The following is an 8,168-nucleotide window of genomic DNA, read 5'->3' on the forward strand; positions in this document are numbered from 1 at the left end:
CTAGACCTCAACCAAAAATGAGGTCAACAGTTACCCATTGTCATCATTGAGAAAAATGAAACCCAATTTACTGACATAAGGGTCTAGGATTTCTGCACGAGTCAAGGGATTAACCTCAAATTTTCCTCTGTGCATCATCCATTAACTAACATATGGGCGAGGCCGCAAGAAAGTTCATTCTAAATTTAATAAGGAAAATGGTAGGAGTGAAGGGCAAGTGAGCATACCTAATCCCTTTCGTACTCTGGGTGATTTGAATGACACCATGCCCTTTTATGCTATCCCATGTAACGGAAGTCATGCTACCGGTCAAGTGCAAAAATTACAGCCAGAGAGTGCTCTCTGCCTTAGCCTTCAATGAGGAAGACCTGTAAGAGAATGGTGAAGGGGTCAAGCTCATTGTGGACCTTGCCAAAAAAACCAAGCAACACAACCCTTTAAGAAAAGAAAATCAAGAGAGGGAAAGCCAAATACTTAAACAAACATGTTTGCGAGGAAAAGCTTACTACAGGAGACCTAGTGTTGAAAAAAGCCAACCTTGCCGCTAGAGGGCAGGCTATCCAAAAGCTAGATCAAACTTGGAATGGCCCCTACATCATTCACCATAGAGTCGGGCCTAGAGCGAATAAGTTAAATACATTCGGAGGAAATGAGGTCCCTTGAACTTAGAGTGACAACGATCTAAATTTTTTTTCCCTTAAAGTTTTCTTTGCTTTTAGAAGAAACATAGTTATGGTTGTTTTGTATGATCCTTCCTTTCTTTTGACAAAGATACCCAATATTATGAATAAAATACACCTCGATAATATTTTTTGTTTATTCTTTTACACTATGGGAACTGACACTACGAGATATTAAAATTAATCAATTAGTAAAATGATTCGCACCCGGTAGCGACAAGCTATGCAAAGGGTGCGTAGCGATTTTTTAATGGCCTATGAGACTTCATAGTACCCTGCTGTGACAAGCTCCATAAGGGATATGAAAACGACGATCAACCTAAGCCCTAACCAAAACATCTGCATCTGGCGGCGACAAGTTTTGTGAGTGGTGTTTAACAATTATTTAATGGACTATAGGACGTCTTTGTACCCGACAGGAACAAGCTCCACGAGGATTATGAAAATGGTCGTCCTGAGCCCTAACCATAATATCCACACTTAGCAGTGACAAGGTTCACGAGGGGTGTGTAACGATTGTTTAGTGTCTATGGGACATTTTGATACCCAACAACGACAAGTTATGTGAGGGGTATGAAAATGATCATCATGAGCCCTAATCATAACATTCACACCCGGTAGCGACAAGTTCTATGATGGGTGTAGTGATCACATATAAGAAATACGTCTGACCATGTATAGCACACATACATTTTTGTACAAACCCACACCATCAATTGTAACCATGTCTATTTTTAAAATCACACTTCAAATTTGAACAATCGCTAGATAAACTAAAGAAAACTCAAATGGTCAAAACTCGGTTTCAAAAATTATATACATTTTAAGAGTGCATTCACAAAATTTGAATAATAAATTTACTTACAAGTGCTTCTAAACATCAAGATAAAAGAAGATAAAAATAGATCACCCCAACTATACCATCAAAGACTCCCAGGTACCTCCTTCTCTGGTTTCAACCGCTCGCCCAACGTTATCTGACTTTATGTTCAACGATTCCCTCCCTTCATGCTCTAAATTTGAAAAACAGCATGCCAAACTCCTCTATGGCCAACCATTTAGGATCAAACAGTTTATGTTTCGCAGGTCTCTCAATAGCAAGGGAAATGTCAACCGTAATGTAACGGGAGAGGCTTTCAACTTCCTACTCTGGAGTAATCATCTAGGAGACTTTCTTTTTCAAATATTATTCTTGAGAAACACGGTCGCTTGGGCCTCGTGTTCCTAAACCTCTAACTCCCCTCTGCTCCACAGACAGTTTCAATCTTTCCTCGAAAATGGTGGTTCTTCGTCTTAACTTTTACATTCACAAGGCATCACTATCAGCTTTTTCTTCGGTCCAGTCCAATAGAATCTTCAGAAAATGTGAGGTCTCTCATGAAATAACATGATAACGATCAATTGTCTGGTACATGTCTTTCCTGTCCATCAATTCCATATGATTTTCAAAGGCGGGGACCAAAATGTCTCCATCAAAGTCGTACGGGTAATCACCATTCAAAGGGGTGAAAAGATACCAATCAGTTTCCCTATCAAGAAGAGCATAGTGACCGCTCATCCAAAATCTCCCCTCGGTCATGAAAAAAGGACCACTCGATAGGAATCCCTCTTTTCCTAGAGGAGGGGACAACTCAATTCCTGAGAAGGGGGCCATATCTTTTCTTCAAGGAATGTCTCCCCCTACTCTCTTAGCAACCATTGGTTCTCCCTTCGATTCAGTCTCTATTGAGATGGGAGACGGGGAAAGGCTCACCTTCGTTTGATCATGTAAACCCACAGACAAAGTCCTATCAAAGGTCACAGTAGAAACCCCACCATACGACAGATAGGCCGGTGAAACTCCTAAATCTAGTGCACTGCGGAGACTCAAAAAAATCCTCACGACTCCCTTGAAAATAACAAAACAAAATAACTACGTGACCATACATACATGCGATCAAAATGAGGAAAACCATCTTATCATCAACATCTTCCTCAGTTGATCCAAAGGAGCCAGACTGACCCTCGTCTCTTCTAGGCAAAGAAGGGTCGACTCTTCCCCGCTACCTCTTTGAAGCTGCCCTCTTCTTAGAAGCTTTCTCTCTAAACACTTTCTGAGTGTCAGATGATGCTCACAGCCCTTTGGTCATTGTCTCAATACCATCAGGGTGAATCATATGATTTATCACGTTTGAATCGAGGTATTGAAATAACAAGAGACGCTAACCCTCGATTAGTGACTTATGATCCATGAGGCTATCAGGCAGAGTCTTCATCTTCTTCACCTCTCATTCGATCGGGATGATGCCAATCCCCCAACCACTTGCACAGGAACACACCAAGAACTTCTCTTTCTAGTCTTTTATCATATTCTCAAGGCCCACTAAATGGATCATGAAACCGGTGGCAAACTGGATGTAACCATCATAGCTAATTCTGAAAGATAAGAAATGGTTGAACAATTTGATCAACCATGTGATCTTCATCCTTTAGTAGAAGAGAAAGAAGTTCATTATGGCAGCCATGGAGTTGGGAAGGACTTGAGCATAGTTACTTACAGAATGGTATCTGAAAACCTATTTTGAATTGAACCTTGTAGAAAAGCAAGTCGAGGGATAATTGATATGTCGCTCGCTCATGACTAGCTGCAGGTCGAAGTTGGATGGAGGAATTGAGAATCTAGGAACCTTAAATCTTTTTCACATCAGCCCGGAAAGGATCAAAAATTCCAAAGCAGGAATAGACCAAAATGACTCCTGAGAAAACTTTTGCGCCATAAGGCTCGTGATAACATAGGAGAAGAGGGGAGGAAGAAATAACAAAACAAAAAGAAATGAAAGCCTAAACAACATAAAGAACACACACACACATATATGTAGGTCAATAAACACATGGAAATGAAATGTCATCGACAAGATCGATGTGATGGGTATCACACAACACTTAAGAAAATGCAATCATGACCAAAAATAGAAAATTACATTACATTTATTATTTACAAATGGAGGGAGGCACACCACACCAACCCCTCATAACTAACCTAAGAAAAGAAAAACCCAACTAAACGATCATTTGCGGCTTCGTCCGAGACAAACCTTTGATGACGCAGCCTTTCAGACATGAATTCATGACCTATCGTAAAGAATTCATTCTGACTATCCCTAGGCTGAGCAGTGAGACCCTCTCTAATGGCCTGCGCTCCAAACACAGTGCATGATTTGTCCACGAGCAATAAGCATCTCACCACGAAAAACAAAAACTCCTCAAGAAGTGCAACAACATCTTTTTCCACCCGTTCCACTCTCTCCAATACCTCAGCAACTCTTTCGTCATTATCTCCCCGAGGATACCCCATGAAAGAATGGGATCACTCCTCCATTTTACCTTGATGGCGTACCAAGAAGTCAACAGACAGCCAATCCCCCCCCCACCCCCCCATCCCCCCCCCCCCCCCCCCCCCGGGATATCTTCTCTTCTCTTGTTGTGTGACAAGAGACCCAGAAACCTACACTCTTACCCCCACCGAAAAGAAAATTCTCCTCCATCCTCTGTTCCACAACACCTCGCTTTGCAACACCCTGCTCCGTAACATCCCAACTTGCAACACCCAGCTCCACAACATCCCACTCCACAATATCTTGCTCCACAACACCCTGCTCCACCACACCTGCTCCTCAGTACCTTGCTCCACAATGCCTTATTTCACAGCACCTTGTTTGCAATATCAACACCACCCGCAACGGCGTGTTCCACAATGACCTGGTCATCCTCATGATAAGTGTTAGTATCTGTCGATACAAAATCAACTGTAAGAATTTCCATAGTTATAGTACGAAAAGAAGTATGAACATTCTGGACAATATAAAGCCACCTAACCAAAAGCTAAGTCTAATCTGACATAGTAAAAGATTTAGCATCCTCACCAGTCTGCTCTAGCTCTCTGCACATGGTAGAAAAGCTACCCTTCGGCAAATGAGATGGTGTTTCCACTCCGGTCATCACCTTACCCTAACCACCTTGTGGAAATGTCACTTTTGCCACAACCTGAACGAGTGTCCCTTTCTCCCCGACATAAACATCCACCTTAGTTTGATGCATGGCAACGATCACCTAAATGTCCTCCCAAGTGCTCAAAGGTCCTCTCTGGAAACGAGCACACAAGAAGGCCCAAGGATCCTACTCAATCTTCATGCTCACCCGTCTCTTACTTCTGGACAACCCTCTTCTTACTCAACTCCCCTACGGATGACTAGCCTGTCGGCTTACGCCTTATGTCAGGCTTATGAACTTTCACCCACATGTCACTCATCTCCTTGAGAAAGGAGTCCTTGTCAAAAGGTGAAGCTCCTCCGCCAAACATAATGGCAGGCACAAAAGGGGAAGACAAAAGATCTAGAGAGCGAGAGGAAAAGGAGAAGGGTACAAACTTTCCTTATCCCATCGCTTATTTATAGTGTCTTTGGCACAGAAATCCAAAGAAATTCATTATTGCACTATAATCTCATTTAGTTATTTCTTACATGTTAAAAAAGATTCCCTTATCCTTATGTGTTCTGCAGCTTCCAAAAAACAAGAGAATCGGAGAATTAAATATGTATACAAAAAATATGTCAGCACGAATCTCGAAGCAAACAAATAGTTCTGAAGGATGGTATTACCGATCAAACAGGCCGACACTAGCGAAGAAGGCATTTGGATCAAACGATCGGATAAACGTGTCAAAGAGTTTCCCACAGGAAGACGACCTGCTTTCAGTCCAATCGACAAGTATAGATGGAGTCAAGGAAGGGGGGGGGGTGGGGGAGCAGTTAACTAACTTCTTACCAACCAAATCAGTTTGTCAGTCTTATTATATTCTAGTATCTTTATAATTACTAAAAAGCCCCCTTTAAAGACTAATGATGAGGGGACTGATCTGTAATTTTATAAGACTACGACGTACTCTTATAAATAGGAGGTCCATATCATGAATAAAGGATTGTGCACTCTTTTTTGCTCTCTAATATACATTTCCTCATCTCTCCCATGCTAAAACGTTCTATACATTAGATGTGTTCCTAAACACTTTGGATTTTAACAAAATTTTTAATTGTGAGTGCAAGAACAAACTTATATCTTTAAAGCTCATATGATACTTTAGACTATACAAATATAACATTGACTAGCTTTTTATCTTCACCAATAGTCCAACAGGCCATCTCCTCGCTGGCAAATCAATAATAGCCAAAAACAAGAAAATCCATGTGGCAGAGTAGTAGAAACAAAAACAGCAGCTAATGCCAAGGTTTTAGTCAAAATTGGTTGTTTCTACGAGACAAATATGATAAGACCAACATGAGTTAATTATGAGATAAATCCAATAAGTGAACTCATTTCATCTTGGTCAAATTACATGCTTGTTCTCTCTTGGTTCACTAAAAAACTAAAAAAAGCTAATTAAGATGAAACTTTCATTCTGGTGTCACAACATTTGAAGCACAAATAATATCAAATTTTCTTAATCTTAAATTTACTTATTAGCTTCATGTATGCTAGAAATGCTTCAGCTCAAATTTTGAGGAAACTCAATAGACTACAAGATAAAAGTACGGTCAAGAATGACTCATCAGAAGAAGCATGAACCACGTCGACAGAAGACCAAAGTGTCCTATTATAACATCTACAGCTCCCTCAGAGATAGATCGACAGAACGAGGTCTTTTGATTCAAAGAATGAGACCTATGTAACCGAGGGAAGGAACCAGTTAAACTCTCGTCCAAGTATTGTCAAACTCCTCACAGAAGCCTCCAAGACCCTTCAGAAGGCCAAGGTTCTAATCACCAAACATTCATCGTATTTTCCAAAGTGATCTCTTGTCAAAAGTAGGATACATGCCAGATTATGGTGATTCACTCAGTGCCTAATAGTCTTGTTCTACCCCAAGAACATGAGTTTCTCATTCAATGCTCAACAGTTGACAGTTGAACTGAGACAATTGACGGACTAACTCGAGTTAATTGAATAAAGTCCAGACGATAAAGCGAAGTCCGTACGACTGAAGAACCGCCAGGGGCGACCGATTACCACAACTCAAAAGAGCTGACCGAATGTATATGACCGACCCAATGATTATAGGTTTTCGCCAACCAAATCATAGGCTCTTTTATTTTCTATATACTCAAAGTATCATGTAACGCTCCCATAAAAGCAGGAGCAATTATATATATATTTTCACTATATACCCTTTTGTCTATAAGTAGGGGGGTCATTTCTTCATTAAAAGATTAATCAATCACCTTTAAAGAATCAAAGTTGTACTGCACACACACACTCTCTATCTCTCTCTCTATGCTCTATTTCTTGAGTGTGATTAGCATGACAGATGCAGATTTAACATTTTGATTTTCTGCTTCTACTAAAAGGAAATATCCGACGAATCATCTAAATTCTGATCATAAGGGCCAAAAGAAGATTATACATTTAAATATAGAAATGTAGACTTAATTTTATATAAAACATTTCATATGCGTGCTCTATATTAAAGAAAAAATGTTGTCTTAATTTTTGGTCACTTATGTGCACGTTATTTTTCAGCTCTTGATTAAATGTCGATTGAATCATTAAAATCAAGCATTTCCCACTTTCAATTTAATGCCCCTCTTGATTTTCAGATTATTGAATGTCATTTTAAATAACATTTTTCTTTGGAAAATTAAGAATAATTTGGTTTTGTTTTAAAATAATTAAAATTAATTTAATTTTTATTCAAGCATTTTATTTTAAATTATTTTTTTTCGGTGATCTAATGATTGAAGTGGTCCCACGTTTAGAAAAAAAAAATCATTTTATCATATCTCGAAACTTTTCATATTAGGATGACTAGATGTGAAAAACAGTCGAGTCGAGTAGAGTCGAGTCGAGCTCGAGCTATCATCTGCTTGGGCTTGAGATTGAATAAATAAATTGAGTTTGAGCACAATCTCAAGCTACAGTCTTCAAGTTCGACTCGACTCATGAGCTAACTTATTGATTATAAAAGAAAGAAAACATCATTAAGTTAAGCTAGTGTTATAATAATTGACGAATATGATAAATAAGTGGGTGATAAATAATAATAATCACAGGATATAAGAAACATACTATCATTTTTTTAAATATATTTTAATAATTTAAAAAAAAATCTTAAAATTTATAACATTTTTAATATATTTTATATTAATATTTTTTTTAAATGAGTCTCTTCATGACAGTCAAGTCGAGGTTGACTTGAGCTTGGTTTGTCAGCTCATTGAAATTGTCGGCACTATTTTTGTTGTGGGGTTTGCCCGTAAGAAGTTGTCGGTCATCGGAATTGAAATCCCGTTGCCCGCTTCGGAAGGACGTTTTTTTTAAAAAATTTAGTTTTGAAAAAGATGAAGTCAAACTGACCCCATAATTTTCATAGTTTATATGAAAGAACACTTTATCTCAAATCATGTATCTATCCCGAAGGACACAAGAATTGAGGGTGAGGCTTGATCAAATAAACTA

Source organism: Phalaenopsis equestris, unplaced genomic scaffold (genome assembly GCF_001263595.1).
Source record: "Phalaenopsis equestris unplaced genomic scaffold, ASM126359v1 Scaffold000198, whole genome shotgun sequence".
NCBI lineage: Eukaryota > Viridiplantae > Streptophyta > Magnoliopsida > Asparagales > Orchidaceae > Phalaenopsis > Phalaenopsis equestris.